Consider the following 22,400-nt stretch of genomic DNA (forward strand, 5'->3'; position numbering starts at 1 on the left):
ACCAACAAAGTCCCCTACTGCTGGCTGGACCCACCCTGACCGTGGAAGCACTGCTAATGGGTTCTGATTTCAGCCCTGCCTCTGCTGTGTGTGCACTCACAAAGCCTGCCTCCAGAGCTGCTCCCTGCTGTGCAAATGCTGACAACAGCAGTCTGGACCACAGTCCAGGCCCACTGGGCTGTCTGCACAGCTAGACTGAGTCCTGTCCCAGAGTCTGTCTGCCGAGGCCGAGTCTCAGCACCACCTGGCACATGTTTTGGGCTGGAAAGTGGCAGCCGCAAGCACCCGTCTCTCTCTGTCCTGAATGCTAGCCAGTCAGCATGTGCATACTCCTTGCAAGCAGAGACCAGACTCCCCTCTGTCTGTCCCAGTGGACCTCCCAGCCAGTGAGGGGGGTTCCCAGGGAAAGGGAACCTTTCCTTTCTCACAGCTCCCTCCCAGAGGCCCCAGTCCTGGAAAAATGCATTTTTGGGGGGTCTTACATGGTTGTGCGGGGCTTTTTCTTGCAGCTTTGGTCGTGTAAGAGGTCTACCAGTTTTCAGTTGGTTTATTGTGAGAACTGTTGCACATGTGGATGTATTTTTGATGTGTTTGTGGGGGTAGGTGAGCTCTATGTCCTTCTGCTCTGCTGTCTTGATCTTGCCTCACTTTTAAGTTTTTTAAAGGGAGAATTTTTACTTTCATTAAATTGTATCCATGTTTTAAATATAATAGTAATTTACTCCAGTATAATAGGAAAAATAATCACAATATTTAGCATCACGGCAATAATATGATTTATTGAATATCTACTATATGCAGATGCTTTGTATACATCTATATCTAATCTTCACAATGAGTGATCAGTATTTTAATACACATTTTATAAAGAAAGAAACTGCCTTTCTAAGTATATAAGTAGCTCAGGGTTATGCAGCTGATTAATGACACAGCCAAGTTTTTAATCCAGTATTATTACACATACACGTCTCCCTCTATGCCATGCTATGCCAGTCAAGCATTTCCAAGGGTAACAGATCTCCTCAAACTCTATGGAGCATTCTTTAAAAATGAAAGAAAAAAAGCACACAGGTTCAAAAATTATCAAGTATTTAAAATTCGTAGAAGTTAACCCACTCCAGCTTTTCTAGCTCTAGTATGAGGTCTGCAATGCCTGAGGGTCCCTTTAGGTGTCACTAACAGGCCTAATGCATTAGCAGAGAAAAGGCATATAGGAACAATCAAGGTTCTGGAAGAAGAAAAGGAAAAAGGAGAAATAAAGGAAAGGTGTATTGTTGGTGCAGAGTGGCAATACCACCACCAAGTGTTTCCCAGACACCCCCACTTGTGGGCTCACTTTAACACTTCATGCGTTTCTGGTAACATGTGTGAAAACCTCATGTATGGCAGTCAAATATTAGGCAAATACAGGAAGAGTTTCTCTTCTCAGAGTTTAAAGAATAAAGCTATCCTTTTTTGTTGTTGTTGTTAGAAATCATTAATGATGAAATTCCAACATTCCACACGTTCTTAAATTTGTTTTGACAAGCAAATACATAGTAAACTTCAATCTACTGAGAATCTGATTACAACATAATTTTTTCAAATTTTAAATTTTCTACTGTTACTTCTAATATATTCGGTTCATGAGTCATACTTCTTGCCCACTGAGTTAGCATGCTTTCCACTTTTCATATTTTTCATAAAATGATGAAGACAAAATAGTAACGTTAAAATAATTACAAAAACTAGTAGGCATGAATGGTGATGTTACTGAAATTGAACTACAGTCTGGGAAAGTCCTTTTTTGAAGACAGCTTGAGATGTTTGTCAGCTACACATATAAAGGTCTGAATTCAGAGTAATGAAAGGTGTTTAGGGACATTAGTGTATAATTTGTGAAAATGAAAAGTCTATGGAAGGTGAACACGTTAAAAAAAAACAGAAATTGCCTTTAATTACCTACTCTTTGTCTCCTTGGTTCAATCTCTCTGAGGCCATCCAGTGTTCATAGTTCATCAAGGACAAAACTGCTTTTTCAAAGTATTCGTTGCTTTTCCCTTAAAGTATCAACAGAATAAATGCCCTCTTCTAGGCACCGTGGAAGAACAAGTGAATGAATCAGTCTTCCCTCACAGGACTACAAACTCTGAACTCCCCCAAAATGCAAAGAGTTGGTTGTTCATTGCTTATTCTTGTTCACTCACTGCTGAATCCTAGTAAGTGAAACAACAGCTGGTATTTTAGTGGTAGGCATTCAATAAATATTTGTGAGTGGATGATTATATGTAGAACTGGGAAAGGATGCTCACAGACCCAGGAAGGAAGGAAGGAAGGAAGGAAGGAAGGAAGGAAGGAAGGAACGAATGAACGAACAAACGAACAAACGAACAAAGGAAAGGAAAGGAAGGAAGGAAAGGGAAGGGAAGGGAGGAAGGAAGGAACGAAGGAAGGGGAAAAGAAGGAAAGACAGATACAGAGGCAGAGAGAAAGAATGAGAAAGAACAAGAAGGAGAGAAAGAAGGAGAGGGGCAGAGAAAGAAAGAAAACTATATGATTTACAACTAGGGAAAAACTTAGCAGTTATGTAGTATATGAAAAACCAGCTAGACTATTCCATTTAATAAATGACAGAGTGGAGAATACTTTCATTTATAATACTCAATACAGTGTTTTCTCAAAATTATAACAAAATGAATAAATATTAAATACTCAAGATGAACCCAGCAATGTTTAGGCTTTATACAGAATATAGGAAAAATGAGATATTAAATATCCCTTAACCTTTACAGAGTACACTGTTTGCACATTGAAACCTTTTCAGAGTGCACTGTACATTAAAGGGTATCTATTATTACTAAGTAGTTTATATCTAGTATGCCTCATATTAATAAAACTATAACGATAAATACCTCTCAAGAAATAACTAAGAAAATAGAAGATAAATCATCAAAGTGAATTTAAAATAACATAGCATTACTGAATTCTGCAACACTTTATTTATAAGAAGCAAGACTAATATATTAACAGCTTACTGAACACCTCTCAATGTCATGAGGCATTTATTCTCTAAAATAAACTGAGTTTATTGTTTCCCTTTTTAATTCACTTATACCCGACCTCTAGGACTCTCTGGAGGTCTTGAAGTTTTTCTACTTTGATTTTCTAATGGTGCCCTTCCCTGAGGCTATTAATATAATTTTAAAAAATCAAATTAATCAGCACATTCGGGGCACGCTGCTCACGTTCTCTGAAGTAAGCTAAATAGCACGTAGGCCACGTGCTGGGAAAGAACTCCCCCCGTACCTGCAAAGTAATGGCTGGTACGCTCGGAAACCTGCTTCAGGGAGTGGTGTTTTTTTATTATTTTTGTTTTCAGTTTGCTTCTGGGGTAAACAATAACAAAAATGTCAATCAGTATTGAAGAAACTTTTTGCTGCAACAACAAGCCACAACTTGAATTTGCCTATGTAACCGCTGCATGGGAGACCATGTTTCTACAGTACAGTGTATTAGCTGTACCAGTGTGATTTATTACATAAATCATAAACTCGCATCTGATTTATGTATCTTAGTGCTTACCAGGGTCTGGGTTAGAATATAAATAGCTATGCTTATTCCTAAGTTCCTGAACTGTAAGCTTCTTGAGGTTACAGTGAGTGCCTGATGTGTTTTACCTGCTGTTCCTAGCCCACATTTTACATATTATCAGTGCTGTTGTAAAGTATTTGTAGACTTTAATTAACTTCAGATGTAATAATTATACGCTACTAATTATTTAATGTTGTCATTAAAGTAAACCTTTTTAACATTCAAACCTCATGGTCATTATGGACTATTCAGAATATTTAGAATATAAGCCATAATAAGAAATAAAAATTTCATATAGCCCACAAATAGATTTGTTCACTGAGCACCACTGGGAGGCAGGCAGTTCTTGCTCCAGGTGCGGGTAAAATGGGAGAAAAGTTCTGACAAGCTCCTTTTCTCATGGAGCCTATGTTCCAGTGGTGGGAGACGACAAACAAAATTCCAAACAGCTGGAAGGAGCATGTTCTGGCACAAGAGTCCTGAAGTGGCAAGACCTGGATGTGCTTTCGCGGATGGAAAAGGTGGGCAGAGGGTGAGATGCTCGTGCAGGCCACTGTGAAGAAGCTGGTTTTTACTTTACGTACAATAGGAAGCCACTGAAAGCTCTTACGTAGGAAGCGGACGTGGCTTTACTGAGGAAAGAAGCAAACAGGCAAAACCAAACCACACTGGCTGCTTTAAAGAGGATGGGTGATAAAGACTGGAAGAAAAGAGACCTCACAGGAGTCCACTGCAATCGTACATTTACCCAGGAGATGATGATGGCTTATAATAAGGGGACAGTGGAGGAAAGGAGGAAGGGATAGTTTTGTTTCCACAGTACATCTCGAACATAAGAGGACAGGCTGATCAATTAGAAGTGGGGAGGAATCAGGAATGACCATAGGATTTTTATTTGAACCACTATGTGGACAAGAGTTCTGAGCAGAACGAAAGCAGAAATCATGTGGAAGAGACCTCTACCTGCCACACAGTTCCAAATCTCTCCTTCTTTGGTAACAACATTCTGAGTTTATTGAAGATGGAAGTGGGTCCAGCTAAAATCCACTTGCCTGCCTTTTTTTTTTTTTTTTTTTTTTTGCAGCTAGGTGTATGCCCACTGGCTCAGTTCTGGCCAACAAGATATAACTGGAAATAATGTGTGAGATTTCTGAAAAGGTTGTTTCAAGCTAAGTGATATTCCCTTTTCTCTTTCCTCATCTTCCTTCCTGAAACCTGGGCATGCCAAGACCACCAAGGATATTGAAACGGTTTAAAAGATGGAAGCACCTGCCAAGATGATGAATCAGAAACATAAAAAGAAGCCTTCAGAGCAACTCTCAGAGAGAAATAAAATGTATATTTTTAAGCCACTTTTACTGATTCTTTTATTTTCAGCTGAATTCAATCTCCACTGATACCAACTGGCTTGAGGAGGCTTGGAAAATCAAGAACTATTTTTGTAACGCTAATCTGAGGTGTCTATTAGACATCCAGATGGAAGTGTCAAGCAATCAGATATACCAATCTGGCCCTAAAATGGGAGAGCAGGGCTGGGGATATACATTTGGGAGCTATTGGTGAGTTGAGTTAAAGTTATGGGACTGATAAGATTATGTAGACAGAAGAGATAAAAGGGCCCGTCCAGTCCTGAAGCCTGAGACCCCCGACATTTAGGTATCAGCAGAAGAGGAGACAGAGAATGAAGCTGAGAAAAAGAGTCCAGTGGGTAGTAATAGTGTCCTACTCTTCTAAAATTCAAACATTGTGCTTTCATAGCAGCAAAGAAAGGAAAATATACCAACACACAGGGAGCTGTCAGTTGTTCTGAATGAATTCAGTAGAAAATTAAATTCAGTGAATTGAGTAGAGAAAGAAAGTATCTGTAGGACTGGCTAACCTGGAAAACATTTTGTCTTTGACAAGAACAGTTTCCACACGATGTGGGGGCAGGGAGGACTGGAGCCCGGATTGGAGAGACGAAGGGGTGCATGGGAGGGCTTCAGTTTCTTGCAAAGTGGAAAAATACATATCCTGGAAAACCTCCCAACAGAAAACTTAGCAATACTGGGCAAAGTATAACAAACACCTTCTTGAATATACAGCTAAGCTATGAGAAAGTAAGGAGAACCCTGAAGGGTAGACAATGAAGAGGTGTGAAGAGGGACTTAGACAATGAAGAGGTGTGAAGCAGGCGTACAAGCTGAAATTAAAACTCTTTGGTTGCCCTTGGGTAATTTCCCAGTCACCATTTAAATTTCTCTTCAACACTGAGTAGATCAAAAAAATTTGTAATGTATGAAAATAATCATAATGAAATGAACACTCACCAGGGCCTTTCAAGTCTCCTCTGAGCCACTTACCATACTGCCCTTTGTCCTCCCTGCTAAGAGCCAGCCCCTTTCCCAAATATGTTATTACTACCTTCACTTTCTTTATAGTTTCAAAGCTGTGGCCCCAAACAGGTTATTATTTATAACGTGTTCACAGCAAGTTTTAATCTATATTTCACTGAGCTCACAGTCTGTATGTTCTTCTGCAACTTGCTTTTTTTGGCTTAATTGTATTTTTCTGTTGTTTATCAATGTTGTTACATGAAGCCATAATTTAGTAACTGATGATGTGTGGAAAGGATGGTTTTGTCATTAAATGTGCAGGCCAACTGGAAAATACAATTGACACTTAGCCCGTACCTAACCCAGCTCACAAAAAAATAGAATGGTGGGTTTGAGAGCTAAATGTGAAAGGTAAAACAATCAAGGATCTAGAAGATAACATAGGAGAACATCTTCACAATGTCAGAGTACAAATGCATTTCTCAAATTAGACACCAAACTCACTGGCCATAAAATGAAAGAGGACTGCATTAAAACTAGAAATTTTTGTTCATCAAAAGATGACTAAGACTAAGAGAAAGTATTTGCAACACATCTATCCAACAATGAGTTTGTAATGAAGACTATTCAAAGGGTTTTTACAAATAGGTTAAGTTTGACAACCCAATAGAAAAATTAGCAAGAAAACTGATTAAGAACGTCTAGGGAGTTTAAGTGGCCAAAAATTAAGAGGTCTTGCCCTCATTAAAGATGAAGGAAAATGAAAATGAAAACCACATGAGGTACACAATAGAATGACCGCAATTTAAAATGACAGTGACAAATGCTGGAAAAGATGTGGCACAGCAGAATCTGTCATGCTAGTGGGATACTAAATTGATACAGAAACTTGTGAAAACTCACTGGCAGTTTGCATTAAAGCTAAGCATTCATTTATCGTCAGGCATGTTTCCATTCTTAGGTGCATACATAGCAAAAGTACCTATACATGTTTACCAAGAAGCACGTCCAAGAATGTTCATAGCACCGTTCTTCATGTAACTCCAAACTATCTAAATTAGAAACAGACCAAAATGTCCATGAATAGTACAATGGATAAATCATTTTCAGAATATCCATATGGCTAATACTTTACAACAATGAAAACTACAGCAAAATGCAACAACGAATGAATTTCACAAACAAAAAATTGAACAAAAAGACACAAGATAATATATATCATCCATTTTTCTTCGAAAAGTACAGTAACTCATATATGGAGTGAGGAGTCAAAAGAGTAATTACCTTTGGGAAGAAGGGAGCAGTAATGATGGGAAGAATCATGAGAAACCATGAGGGAGGTTTCGGGGGGGGGGCGGCTCCTGATCTTCTACATTTTGATCTGAGCACTGTTTACGTGGGTGGTCTTACTCATTTCTGCAGTCTTAACTGAGAATGGGGGAAATTCTAGAGGTTTTCATTAAATATGTTTGCTAAGTTTTGTTGAATTTAAGGTGAGAGGGAGAAGTCCTATAAACGAAGTCACAGCTGTTATATTATTTTGGCCCTCCAGAATATGTTTCTCTACTGCAACCAAGAAACAAAGTGGTTAGTTTGTGCTTCACGTATCCTTTTTGAAACAAAGAAATGTTTATCAACCATATATACTTTCTAAGTTTTAAATATTTAAATTAGTAATTTCTGGAAAATTTCTTATTCAGATTTTTTTTCCCTGATGATTATAAGCAAATGAGGTAATAAGAGTGAAGACATGTGCACTTGGTCACTACGTTGGTTTCTAAAGGGGATAATCAAGTCCTAAATGATTTTCACTGAATTTCAGAACTGCAATATTCAAGTTAATGCTGGAAGTTTTAGAAGCTGCCAGGAAAGAAAAACAAGAAAGCTTAAAAATGTCCCTAAAATAATAAGGCTTCCAACTTCACACTAACAGGAGGTTCTAAAGAATAAATTGGAATGCTTGGGAACTGTTACAACATAACAAATGAGAGTTAAAGTATTTCCTTTCTTCTAAATGCTCTCAGAAAAATAAACAGAAAACATAAACACTTCCTCAAGAACTACTAAGCCATAAAATTCATAACGTTTCAAATTTATGAAATATTAAAGCCAGGAAGTCTTGCACATGAAAAAAAAAGTTTTCTAATAATCTTTTGTCTCCACAGTAAAGGAAGGAAACAGATTTCAAAGGGAAAGGGAAAAAAATAAGTTTGTGCTTTTATGTTCTCCTTTCCTATAATAAATAATAATTTAATTTCAGGTTTTCTATTTGCAGGTAAGGAGTGGATTCTCTTCATTATGACAAGGTTGAGTAAGAAGCAAATCATCTGACCCTTCAATTATACTTTGAAGCAGACTCAGATTGGAAGAGTGCTCTCTAAACATTCAAACATCTAAAGAGGATATTAATAATTGCCCGAGACTTAACACCACCACCCTAATGCTCCATAGCTCCAGACCATTCTTCCAGCTTCAGGCAGCCACCTCCATGAGGATGCTCCTACTCAGAGGAACAAGAAGAGGGTGTAAAGGCCTTAGCTCAGTGCCAACCATTAAACTCACTGAAAAATAACTCAAAGCACATGTCTTATCAATGGGTATCTATGTCGTCATTTATCATCGTCAGTATTGCAATGGAATGCACATCTTGAAAGAAAGGCAGCTAAACATAGTTCAGAAAACAATTTCTGGAGCCAGACTGAGTGTGAATCCTGTCTCCACCATTTATAAACTATGCTTTGGGGCAGATTGTTCAACTACTCCGGACCTCCAAACCATTAACTGTGAAAAGGGAATAATAATGTGTCTACTTAGCGATCTATGGAGATTGTGACGGTCAGTTTTACGTGTTGTCTTGCCACACAGTGACAAGATTAAACGTTATTTCTGGAGGTGGACAGTGGGTAGAGGCTTCTCACTGAGGCGTCCCATATCTTTTCCCACTATGTGTGAGAAATCATTGGGATTGCCTTCCTGCTAGTGGAGTATCTCCTGCCGAGTACAGGAAGTCATGGAGAAAACCTTTCTGGATTCTGATTCTTGCACAGTCCGCCCTTGCGGCAGCCCTAGTTTCTAGGATATGATATGTTTTTATTTCTTGAATCCATTTAATTATGACTTGTCTGGCCTTCTTGCTTAAGGCAAAATCCGTAAATCTTTGAGCTGTTCCTACTCTCTAGGTTACAGAGTAACAGCAATGGAAATTGCGGTGATGAGGATGTTTCTGGATAGATCAGCATTTGGATTGGAAGACTCAGCAAGGTAGATGATCAGTGTGGATGGGCATCATCCAATCCACTGAGGGCCCAAACAAAACAAAAGGCAGAGGAAGAAGGAATTCATCCCTTTTTCCCTGCCTCACTACGTTTGCTGGGACATCACATCTCACCTTCTCCTGCCCTTGGACTGGGATTTATATCATCAGCTACCATATTTCTCAGGCCCTCAGACTCCACTTGTATTATACCACCACCTTCCCCAGGTCTTGAGCTTGCAGACAGTGAATCATGGGACTTCTTAGCCTCAGTAATTGCATGATCCAATTCCGTACATATGTAATGAAACAGAACCAACAGGAGATATATACCTGGAGAACTGTAACTGCTAAAGGGGTTAATGAGTTAACACATGTAAAACAAAAAAAGTGCTTAGTGTCTACGGCCTAGGAAGTCCTCAATGCATGTTAACTACCATCACTGTAATCTAAGGCCAGGTGGTGTGAGACGTGCATGACAATGAGTGAGGGATGGGACGGAGGACGAAGGTGAGGCCAGTGAAGGGCAACAGGCCACATATTCAGTCTTGCCTCTCTCTAACAACTTCAAGGAGGTTTAATAATACTTTGTCAGACTTACACCATCTCCTCTGTGTTCCGCTCCCTGCCCCCCGCCCCCTACCTCCACCTCCAGATGACGGCAGATGCCTCAAGCTGAATTTCACTGGTAGCAATGGGAGTTAAGGCCAATCTCAGAATCTGCTTGAGTTTCTGACTCTACTACACAACTTTTGCCAAAGATTTCAGGGAAAGGATTTGTGTTGGGAAAAAATACCTCATCAAGAGGGAAACTTCAAGGTGTGTAGTTTCATGAAGTTTGACTTTCACTAAAAGAAGTGAAAACGGGTATTTGGGTGATTTGCTTTCCAGCACCTAAGACACCATGCTCTCCTCGGTTATACGTTACTGAAAGGGCTTATAACAAGTGGAAGGCGAGGGGCAGAAGTCCTGGCTCTCACCCAGCATCTGTTAAAGGTCTCCCTTTTTGGCTCAAAATGCCAGAACATCTTGTGAATATTTAAAAGGAAACACCTTTTTGAATACAGATTCAAATAAATGACCTTATTGTACAACAGTGAACTCTTCTTTGCCAGCATCCCCTCCCCCTTCTCCCTGCTTCCCATACACTTCCAGCTGATTTTGTAGGCACCGATCCACATCACAGGTTTGAATATATATATATGTCTCCAGTTTTTTTCCTGAGTGGTGGTGTCAAGACGGTAGGCTATGGGTAAATACAATACACCTTTATCTTTCTTTAAAAATTGTAAATTAACTCAATTGTCTAAGCTTCCTCCCCTCTTTTCTGTTTCTATCAACACAGACCTTGTTTAGCCAAATGAGTTGGTTGTGGTGAGACTGTCAAAACACATGAATAGACAGACTGTTGTCAAATAACCTTGAAAAAAACAACTATTTGTTCACCTCATGAAAGCACATTTGCACAAACATCTCTCTAGCAAATCACTGAGAAAATATTCTTAAAATCTGTAGTGGGATGGATGTTCTACATCAAGTTTACCACAAAACAACAACAACAAACCCAAAATGTATTACACATGAGGTACCATGCTTAGCACTGACATGGACACAAGGTGTGCAAAGACCTGTACTCTCTGGGTAGGCAGCCGTGAAGGGGAAACACTGGGGGATAGAAAGTTACTCCATTCCTGCTGTAAAGCTGTGAACTTGGGCCATTTGCTTAATCCCTCCTGGTGGGCTTCATACAACAGGGCTGAACTGTGGTTGTACATACCCCTAAAAATCAACCTAACCAGAGTGGTCAAATGTATACACAGGAGACTTAGCCAATAATCTCAAAATACAAAGGATGTTAAGTGTGTTATAAGCGTGATTGCTTCCATGAGAATTCAGAGGACAGCGTGCACTGCAGGCTGAGTGCTGGAGGGAAGGCTTCCCGGAAGACAGAGGACCTTAGCTGGACACTGAAGGCAGAGGCGGCACCAGATGGCCAGTAAAGACAGGACACGGAGTTTTAATCAGTAAACGTGGCTGTATGATTGTGAGTGATAAAGACTGGGTACAATAACATAAAAAGGAAGTTTATTGAGAGTTAGCACAAGATAAGTTTGGAGAAATATACTGCAGTCTGACTAGGATTCATCCATTCTCCACTCTTCTGTGTGAAAAATCTCAAAACAAAGAAGCATGCAGTGCTCTGTGGGATGAAGTCATTCTGGCAATGGTATTAATTGCTTATGTTTGTACTTTTCTAATTGTATTATGGATTTAAAAGAATATAAAACTGAAAAATCAGCTTTCATGACATTTTCCATTTTGGGTATTTTTCCTACAGTAAATAAATGCTAGCTTTGCATTAATAAAACCTCTTGAAGTACTGGACAACATTAAATATCAAATGAAAATAACTAATAATAATTGTGTACAGTATTATTAGTCTGACAATCAACAAATATTCATTTGGCCCCTACTATGTGCCAGGCTCTGTGGTAGGTGCTCCGGCAGATACAAACAAATGCTTTTGGCTGGAATAAGAAACACTAGCTTTCAAACATAGAATAACTCAGTCAATTAAAAAATATAAATACGCCTTTCTGATAACTAAAGAATGTTGCAGTTTATACATATTTTATCCCAAAGAAACCTGAAAATATTTTTAAACTTGATTAATACTGACTCTGTCTTGAGATATAACAATTAATTCCACTAAACATATACGTTTTTATACTCGTCAATACAGGATATATATGTAAATTATGTTAATTTTTCCTAGCCTAAGAGATGACCAAACTTACCATGTAACTATTTCAAAATAACCACTGATTAGAAGGAAAGAAATAAAAGTCTCATAAATGTCTGAACTCCTTTTCCCTCATCCCCAAAACAAGAAGCTGGTGAGAGAGTTCTGTTACACCCTGCGAGAAAATTTTCTATCATGAATTTGACAAGGCATAAACCCAATCCCATCAATTTTCAGAGTCTTTTTGGATTTTTCTCGTAAAAACAAAAACTACAGCTGCAGGCACACCCAAGGCTAATTGCAACAGCTCCTTCTCGGGGAAGAATTTGTTAAAGGCAATAGATTCTTAGGAAGACATGGTCCTTTGCCTTCATCCTCACATCCCTTTCCTCCCTGACCTCTCAAGTACTTTTCTTCTGCCATTGTACTCTCTCAATCAACAAAAATGTCCATCGGTTTTCTCTTACAAGTGACTAAATGTTCAAATTCTAATTATTTAACCAAAATGTTTAATATCAATCATCAATAATGGTGACTACGTGTAGGGCGGGGGGCAAGGCTGGGAAGATGGGAGAGAAGGGTGCAGACTAGAAAGCTGAGGGACAGAGACCAGAGAGAACTGCTCACTGTATATATTTCCAATGCTTTTTGGTCTTTGAAGTACATAACTAAAGGCCTTTAAAAATCCATCCATCCATCAGTCAATCACTATGCAACAACAACGTACCTGGAAAGAACAAAATTTGTTCTCCAATCGCCGAGCGTTATTAGACAGGAGCTCTGTAAGAGCTGTTAACACGAAGTAAAAGTCGCTGATTAAGTTTGTGTAAATTAGACACGATACTTCAGTGGACTTTTTCCATAAAATATTTAGCTTCTGCATTTAAAATTTTTCTGCATATTATGGTTTTAAAATCTCTAGCTTGCCACGTCAACAGCATTAGCCCATCTTTTCCCATGTGAAATGCCTCAGACCATATTGCTGTCCCTCTTTACATTTACATGAAGAGCGCCAACCCGATTCGTCACAGCTTGGACTACAAAGGCTACTCTGCATTAGCTCAAGGTATTGCAATCATATATCGCGTTGCAAACTTAACTGGTATCTGGATTCAGGTGGAGGAGCGGGAGGGGACCGGGATGCGACGGGCCTGCGTGGGAAACGGGCCAGCCATGGGTCAGGCTCTCGGGACCATGGGGCTGAGGCCTTGAAGACACGGGGCTCCCTGTGTCCATGAGGACGAGCGACAGCTCCGGCGGCCCTGCCTTCTCCAAAGTCCTGGAGGCCACGGGCCTCACGCCGCCCCAGCCTGTGCGCAGGTGGCTTCAAGCAGACGGCCTGGTCCTCTCAACGGGCGTCCGGGCTTCGGACACGCCAAGCCACGAGCCCCTCTGCGGATCGGCCGGGAGGGAGCAAACGGGCAGCGCCTGCTGTCCCGGCGCGCTGCCCGGCTCACCGGGCCCGGGGCCCAGAGCTGTCCGGAAAGCTGGCTCTCCACGTCCAGCAGCAGCTGCCGCGAGCTGGGCCACGTGCGTCTGCGGCAGAGAAGCGGCCTGGCCCCTCCCGGACGGGCTGCAGGCCCCAGGGCCTCGCACGGAGAGGCCGGCGCTGTGCGGCCGCCGCGCCCGGGCGAGCATCCTTTGCTTGCCGCTGGCCGCCGCCTTAACCGGGCCTGCACGGAGCGCCACTGCCACCTCCGCCTCGAGGCCCCGGCTCGTGGCCTCACCGCCGGCCTCTTCACTGTCTAGGCCTCTGACGCCGTCTCCTCCTGCTGCCCCGCCTTTGTGCCCTGAGCGGAGAAGGTCCAGCTGCGAAGTGCGCCCGAAGAGGCCGGATGCGCAGGGCTTCGCCGGCGCCCAGCTCTCCCCGCTGGAAGCCGGACTCCTGAAGAAGGCGACAGAGAGATGCCATATGACACAGGCCGGGCTGGCAGGGCCAGAGGCAGCTGGGAGATGCCCCAGAGCTTGGCAGGATGGAAACTGCCTGACCCGTCCCGAGGGCCAGAGTGCTGCTTCGCCTGAAAGATGCCAAGCAGAGCCGTGTGAGGATATTTTCGGGTGTGTGTGTGCGCGCGCGCACTATTGTACAAAAGGAGGGCAGATGGACACAGTCCTGGGTTTTGGAGGGAGCAGGCACCCCCATCTCATTCTGAGGACCAGCTGGCCCCTTCCAGGGTGAGACAAGGGTGCCCAAAAGGCAGGAGGTTCTGCAAGCTTCTTATGCTTCCCTGCTCCGGGGAGGCTGGACCTTATATTACACCGCATTTAAAAAACCCACCCCGAATGAATAAAAGGACTCCTTGCCTGGGAAAAAAAAAGTTCAAAGTCAAGAGCATCCATACATCAGTCAGGCATGATTTTGCATATGATAATTGACAAAACCAACGTGTCAATGCTTGCTTAAAGAAGAGAGGCATCCTTCTCATCATATTATTACATACTGTTTTTCTAGAAGAGAATATTTTAAGGACTTTTGCCACTTACGGGCTCGAAGAAAAGTGCTTGATAAAAAGGACTGGGTTGGTTAATGTAGCTGCTATCATGCTTCACATCTCTAGAAAGCCTACATATGAAACTTCAAATACTTCACATTTATAGTGTTATAGTACTGTCTTTATTTAATGAATGGGGGGAAAGGCTGAAGAGGCTAAAGGGTTGACTGACCATCCACCAGAGTCAGTAGGGAACTAAATTCTGAGAGAGAACCCTCTTATTCAGGCACTTTGCTGATGACATCTGACCACAGCGCAGAGAGAATGGCTTCTGCAAGTATGGAAATGAGTTCATCTATATAGGATTAATCAGTCATCTTACTATTTGAGAGGTTCCCTACTCAAATACACATCTTTCCAGAGCCTCTGCTCAAGCTGAATCCTATGGCTGGTCTGCCTTCTCCTTGATCATCATTTTCCATTAGGTACCACAGGAACAGTGCTTGGAGGCTATGAGTTTTCCAAGAGCCAAAGCAAATGTCAGTGGGGACAATATATCATACCAAGTATATGAAAAATAATCACAAAAAATGAATTAATAAACATTTCATTCATTGTCGACAAAATGTGGCCTTACAAAATGTACATCTTGTCAAATACAATCCAGCTCATGTGATCATGTAGAAATTATAAAGTACACTTTAATGTCTGATATGGGCATGTTTTAAAAATGCTTGATATGACATTAAGCACTTCAAAGAGTATCGAACTTACAAAGAACCTCTTCCCCAGGCCTACCTTGAGACAATTATTCATCTGTCAAATACCAGCTTAAGTGCCACTTCCTCTGAGAAGCTGTTGATTATTCTGCATTTCTGCTTTCTCTAGGCTAAACCAGTAAACACTTATTTCTGTGTCCTGATGATAATTTGTTCGTGTTACTAACACATTGGTTTATTAGAGTGTTTGATTGTTTGCTGGTTGGTCAGTTGCTTGGTTGGGGGGCTTTAGCATGCTGCCTAGCTACAGGGACCAGGAGTTACTCACCTCTATATCCCCAGTATGAATAACAGCACAGGTAAGAAGGCAGTTGCCCTGTAGCTGTTTATTGATTTAAATTTCTTCTCTGTGTAGATGCCAGATTATCTACTGTTACAGTTACACCTTAGGGGTGGGCAGGAATGCTTATCATTAAATGCACATTATTTTGGGACTTACAGTGGGAGTGTTTTCCCTGGATCACTTTGCATACCTAATAGTTTTTCCTAGAATGGAGCAGACATAGAATGTTAGAATATATTTGATCATTTAATTTTTCCTCCAAGTATGACAGCTAGCCTGAAACTTCCCCCAAAGTGCTCCTCACTTCCATTCTCTTTTTCTGTTTCTTATCTCCATCATGTGTTTTTTTTTTCTCCTCTTTATTCCTTCCATTTTGGACCTACCAATAAACGTTTTACTTCGAATCAATTTTCTTGAGGGTTATTTATATAACAACTCTGAAGACTCAAGCTTTTCTTGTCTATAAGCTTTTTCATAATTTACTGATACTTCCAGGATGTTTGTTTTCTCTTTTAGTGGAAGGAGGGGAAAAAGAGAGAGAGAGAGAGCGTGCTTATCTCTTCTTCATTCTTAATATTTTTACACTTTCCCATTCTTGATTAATTACAACAATACACTGCAGATGCCCAACATAAACTGGACCATTTAATGTGTAATTACACCTTTTAGATGAATCCCAGATCTATTGCTGTTATTTTCCATGGACTGGAGCAGTTATGTGCCTGAACAGAATTAAGTCCCCATCATCCTGTGTCATGGGATATTATCTCATGAAAGACAAGAGTGACAAAGAAACTAGCTTGAAGAGAAATTGTTCTTATAATAGCAAAAGTAGCACTTTGGGAACGTTTTGAGGTTCCTGAAAGACAAGAAACTGCCAAATGCCACTATTAACTCATGTAAAAAATAAAGTCCGTTTTACAGATGATGAAACTGTTCACATGAGTAGTGAATAATGCCACTAGAGGGGCAGGTTTTCAGGAAATGATGTATCATGCACTTGGTAGCAAAATACTGTTCCTGTGCTTAACTTTCTTCATATAACAAGAATACTTATCTTTAAGACCCAAGGGGGGAAAAATGTAACGTGGAAGGGATAGAAGGGTAAAAACAAAGTCTACATCATATTTTTTTTTTGCTTCATTTTAAACTTTATCATATGGCATAGAGCTAACTAGATGTGTTTTTCTTTAAGGGTAACTGTTACTCAAGACACTACTGAATATGTCTGGCTAAATTTTTAGAGATAACAGTAACCTTTGAACATTTTGATTGATTTAACATCATAACAGCATCAACACCAACTCTGAAAAAATTCAACACCTGTATCTCCAAAATATTTAATTGAATTGTGTGCGCTTAACACCTAAATTTGGTTGTAGATTATGAACCTTTGTCTCCCTCTTGGAGATTTATTTTTGACGAGAGTAATAAACTACTGATACGCTTTCAAGGTCAAGAAGCTTGTTCATCAGAGCTGCTTTCCAAATGCAGTATTTCATAGAGCTATTTTATTGAGGCCCAGGGTAAGTTCCAGAATAAGATGAATGTTGAGCCACTGAGTGGCGGATTTGATGTGGGAGAGCCGCAGGCTAAGAGTCAGAAGCCAGACCTGCAGGATCAGATCCATAACTATAAATTGTGGCTGATCCTAGGTAAGTCATAAGCCTTATAAAGTCGGGATGATAATACCTGCTTCAAAAGATGACTTTCTGAATTTTACAAGATGATACATGGGAAGGTACTTTGAAAAGTGCAAAATTACACACACTTCAAACTCTAGGGTTTCTCCTGCTCTGCTACGCAAAGTATCAAATTTAATCTGAAGTTGAAGTGGTTTGTGGTGGTGGTGGTGTTTTGCTGACCCACAAAAATGTACCTTGAAGCACTCCTTTGAACTCAACTTCAAATACATTATATACTCTCTCTGGATGATCTAATTCGTTTCTGTTATTCCAAATAACTTTAAAAATAAATAGCAACATAACTGTCATTTATTCAGGCACTGCACATATCTCATTTAATTGTCCACTAAAAACTATGAGGTACTAGTATTATCTGCATTTTAAAAATGAAATTAAAATAACTTGCTTAAGAAAACCAGTATGTAAATTTTTTGCTTTCAACTTCACATTGTCCTGTATTACCTACTGGTTATTAAAATCCTCACTGGGATATCTAGGTTATTCAGATTTAATATGTTTAAATCTAAACTTTGTCATTTTCTTTTCCAGATCAGTTTCTTTCTCTTGCATCCCTGATTTAATTGATTATATCAATATCTACTTCCCAAGCCAGAAACCAAGGGCCATTTTACATCCCTCCATTTCCCTAACCTATCGTAGCCTACTAATCAGGAAACTGGCAATTATACCATAAAGGTGAGTCTTAAAATTTTTCTATCCATAGAGCCATGTTTTCAGTCCAAGTCCAAATAACTGTTGATACATATGACACCTTTCACATTGGTCTCACTGCCGCCAGTTATTCCCTATCTAAAACCATCTATTGCACTGAAACCAGAGTTATTTTCCTAAAATAATAATTTTTAAAATGTGGTCATGCCACTTCCTTGCTAAAATAACCACCATGAGTGTTCTGGCTAATACAGGCTAGCATCCAAACTCCTTATCAAGATGCAGTGTCCTTTATTAATTTGCCATATCTTATGATTTCAAAACAATTGTATAAAGTAATATGTATATAATGTACTATTGGGCTTATAACATAAAGAAATGTGCCAATAGCAGCACAAAGGATGTGGGTGGGAGTAAAGATGTACTGGGCTAAGGAAATGACTAGATTGTAAAGTAATCATTACAGTAATGTATTGTTGGGTCTGTAATATTAACAGACTTAATAAGTGTAAAATTAATACCTCAAAAAAGTAAAAGCAAACAGAGCTGTACAGGAGTAATATTTCTGTATATCACTGGAATTAAGCGAGTATAAATAAGAAGCTGGTTTAAATAGGATATTTATGGTAAGCCCTGAGCTGCTACTAAAAACAAAAACAAAAATAAAACCCCTCAAAAATGTAGTGAAAAAATAATTTAAGAAATTGAAATGCTACATTAGAAAATATTCACTTAAATTTTTTTTAAAAAATCAGAAGAAAAAAGACATAAGATATATAAAAAACAAACATAAAAATGGCAGATGGAGGTCTATCATACCAGTAATTACATTCAATGTGAGTTAAACTCTCCATTTAAAAGGTAGGGATTTTCAGATTTGTTTGAAAAAAACTGACACAGTGAACATTCAAAGATACAAACAGATTGAAAGAAAAGATAAAAAGATGTATCAAATAAATGGCAACCATATAAAAGCCGGAGTGGCTATACTGCTATCAAACATAATAGACTTTAAAATAAAAAAATACTAGAGATAAAAAGAGATGTTTTACACTGATAAATACAGTCCATCAGGAAGATCTAAGGATTATATATATGCACTCAATGACACTTTACTAAAATACAAGAAACAAATACTGACAGAAATTAAGGGAGAAATAGACAATTTAACAATAGTAATCTGAGACTTGAGTATCTCATTTTCAATAATGGATAGAAAAATTGGACAGAAGATGAGCAAATAAACAGAAGATTTGAAACACACTATAAACCAACTAGACCTAACAGACATTTATAGAATACTCTCATGTCACCTCCCCCAACAAAAATAACACACTATACATTCTTCCCAAGTGTATGTGGAACGTCCTTCAGGATATACCATGTGCTAGGCTGAAAAACAAAGCTCAAAAAGTTTAAAAGGAAAAAAAATACAAAGTATGTTCTCTGATCACAATGGAATGAAATTAGAAGCCAATACCAAGAAAAATTTGGGAACTCATAAATATCTGGAAATTAAACAACTCACCCCTAAATAACCAGTGGGTCAAAGAAGAAATCAAAAAGGAAATGAAATATTCTGAGTTGCATAAAAAGGAAGATGATGTACTGAAACTTATTGGATGACACTAAAACGGTGCTTAGGGTAAATCTGTGGTAATAAATCCCTATAACAGGAAGAAAGATTGCAAATCAATAATCCAAAGTTTCACCTTAGACACTGAAAAAGAAAAGCAAACTAAACCTAAAGCAAGCAAAAAAGAAAAGAAAAGAAAAGTTTAGAGCACAAATGAATGAAATAGGGAATAGACAAACAATAGAGAAAATCAATGAAATGAAAAAGCTGGTTCTTTGAAAAGATCAATAAAATTGACAAATCTTTAGCTAGATTGACCAAGAAAAAAAGAAGACTCAAGTTACTATAATCAGAAATCAAAGAGAAGACCTTACTGCTGACCATATAGTAATAAAAAAGATTTTAAAAGAATACTATGTACACTTGAATGGCAACAAATTAGATAATTTAGATAAAATGGACAAATTCCTAAAAATGTACAAACTGCTGAAACTGACTCCAGAAAATAAAAGGCAATTCTACTAACTTATAATATAAAGAGACCGTAGACATTGCAGGTTAACATCTGAACTCTGAATCCACACAAAAAAGCCCACACCCAGATGGCTTTGCCACTAAATTCTGCCAAACATTCAAAGTTAGAAAGAACTAATCACCAATTCTTCTAAAAATTAGAAGAGAAGGGAAACGTTACAACTTTCTATGAGGCCAGTATTACCCTGATATCAAAATCAGATTTAAAAAATTACAAGAAAAGAAAAATGCAGACCAATATCTCTTATGAATGCAGACTCAAAGACCTTCAACAAAGTACTAACAAACTGAATCCAGCAGGATGAAAAATGAATTGTGCACCATGACCAAATGGGGTTTATCCCAGGAATGCAAGGCAGGTTCAACATTTGAAAATGACTGAAAATACTATATTACAGTAATATAATAAAAAATAAAATTTAAAAATCACAAGGTCAGCTTATTAGATGCAGAAAAAAGTTTTGACAACTAATACCTTTTGATAATAAAAGCACTCAAAAAACTAGGAATAGAAGGGATCATTCTCAACTTGACAAAGGGCATCTATTGAAAAAAACCACAGCTAATATCACACTGAATGATAAACAACTGGTTACTCTCCCCCTAGGATCAGGAAAACATCAAGATATTCTTTCTCACTATTTCCGTTCAACACTGTATGGGAGGTTTTAGTAAGGGCAACTGGGCAACCAAAAGAAATAAAAGTCATTTGCAGCAACATGGATGCTCCTAGAGAATGTCATTCTAAGTGAAGTAAGCCAGAAAGAGAAAGAAAAATACCATATGAGATCGCTCATATGTGGAATCTAAAGACTCATGGACAGAAAATACAGACTTGTGGTTACCAGGGGGGTAGAGGGTGGGAAGGGATAGACTGGGATTTCAAAATTGTAGAATAGATAAACAAGATTACACTGTATAGCACAGGGAAATATACACAAAATGTTATGATAAATCACAGAGAAAAAAATGTGACAATGAGTGTGTATATGTCCATGAATAACTGAAAAATTGTGCTGAACACTGGAATTTGACACAACGTTGTAAAATGATTATAAATCAATAAAAAATGTTAAAAAAAAAAGAAATAAAAGTCATCCAGATTAGAAAGGAAGAAGTAATACTACACACTCTATAGTCAAAAAGCTAAAAGTCAACGATAAGAAGAAAAATCTAGAAAGCGAACAGAAAAAAAAATACACTACATAGAGAGGGACAAAGATAATGACTTCACCAGTCTTCTCGCTGGAAACTCTACAACCCAAAAGAAAATGGAATGACATGTTTTTTTTCACTCTTCTTCAAAGTAATGAAACTACTTCAAAATAATGATAGAAAAATCTTTCAGCACACCTTTCTTTGTATTGTCAACTCAGACTTTGATACTCAGCAAAAATATCTTTTAAAAAATGAATGCAAAATAAAGACTTTTTCAGGTAAAACAAAAGGTGAAAGAATGTACTGCCATCAGGCCTATGTTAAAAGAAATGCTAGTTACTTAGGCAGACAAATTGGATGTCAGGCAGAAATTAAGATGTAGCTAGAGAAATCGTGTATTGGAAAGGGTAAAAATAATGGTACTCATGTATAACTGAAACATTGTGCTTTATGCTGGAATTTGACACAACATTGTAAAATGACTATAACTCATTAAAAAATGTTAAAAATAAATTAATTAATGAAAAATGAATTTTTTAAAAATAGTGTCATTACTATATATAAAATAGATAAAAATGAGGACCTACTGTATAGCATGGGGAACTATAATTTCTTATAACATAGATTGGAAAAGAATATGAAAAAATGGTAAATTATGGTAGATGTTTTTCAGAATTTTAATTGCTTTAAAAGATAATGCAGTAGTACTAACAATGTATTGGCATGCATAGATGTAAAAATTATAGGGTTAAGAGTGAGGAAATGGAAAAATACTATTGTAAGATCCTTATGCTGTACATGAAATGGTATTTGAAGGTTGGCTGTGATAATTTAATATACATTCTATACTTTACAGCAATCAATAAAAATACAATAATTTACCTACATAATACAGGAAGTCTCTAGAATAAAAAGTGCTATGCTTTAAAAAAGCCTTGTTAATTAATGAAGACCTGATGTTCTCCTCTTATAAAACATTAGTTATAAATTGAAATTACAAATTTATTTTAATATGCTTCATTCTAAAGTCAATAAACATCATCCTTTTTTCTCTACAAATTCAAATGTAAAATAACTAAAACTAATATAACAAAGAATCCAGTGGACAAGGTAGACAATATTTTGTTCTATATATATATAGTCTCAGCAATATGAAAAATAATAGTAGAAGTTTAAAAGTATTTTATTCTAATTATTCAGCCTTAAAAAGGAAGGAAATCCTGACACCTGCTACAATATGGATGGACCTTGAGGACATTATGCTAAATGACATAAAACCAGTCATGAAAGGACAAATACTGTGTGTTGCTGCTTATATGTGGTACCTAGAGTAGACAAATTCTTAGAGACAGAAAGTAGAATGGTTGGGGCCAGGGGCTGAGGGGAGGGAGAAATGGGGA

At 38.5% G+C, this 22,400-nt stretch overlaps 1 long non-coding RNA gene across 2 annotated transcripts in view; it reads left to right on the forward strand.

Moving 5' to 3' along the window:
• Positions 1-8,543, forward strand: part of LOC116279846 (uncharacterized) — a 33,845-nt gene extending 25,302 nt beyond the window's left edge. Inside the window, exon 4 of one of the 2 annotated variants that reach the window (XR_012067309.1) lies at positions 8,161-8,536. This is a non-coding gene — a long non-coding RNA (uncharacterized lncRNA). Of the gene's footprint in view, positions 1-8,160 lie in introns of both variants that reach the window. The other variant, XR_012067310.1, reaches the window with a different exon arrangement.
• Positions 8,544-22,400: the final 13,857 nt, after the last annotated feature.

Source organism: Vicugna pacos, chromosome 35, assembly GCF_048564905.1.
Source record: "Vicugna pacos chromosome 35, VicPac4, whole genome shotgun sequence".
Lineage (NCBI taxonomy): Eukaryota > Metazoa > Chordata > Mammalia > Artiodactyla > Camelidae > Vicugna > Vicugna pacos.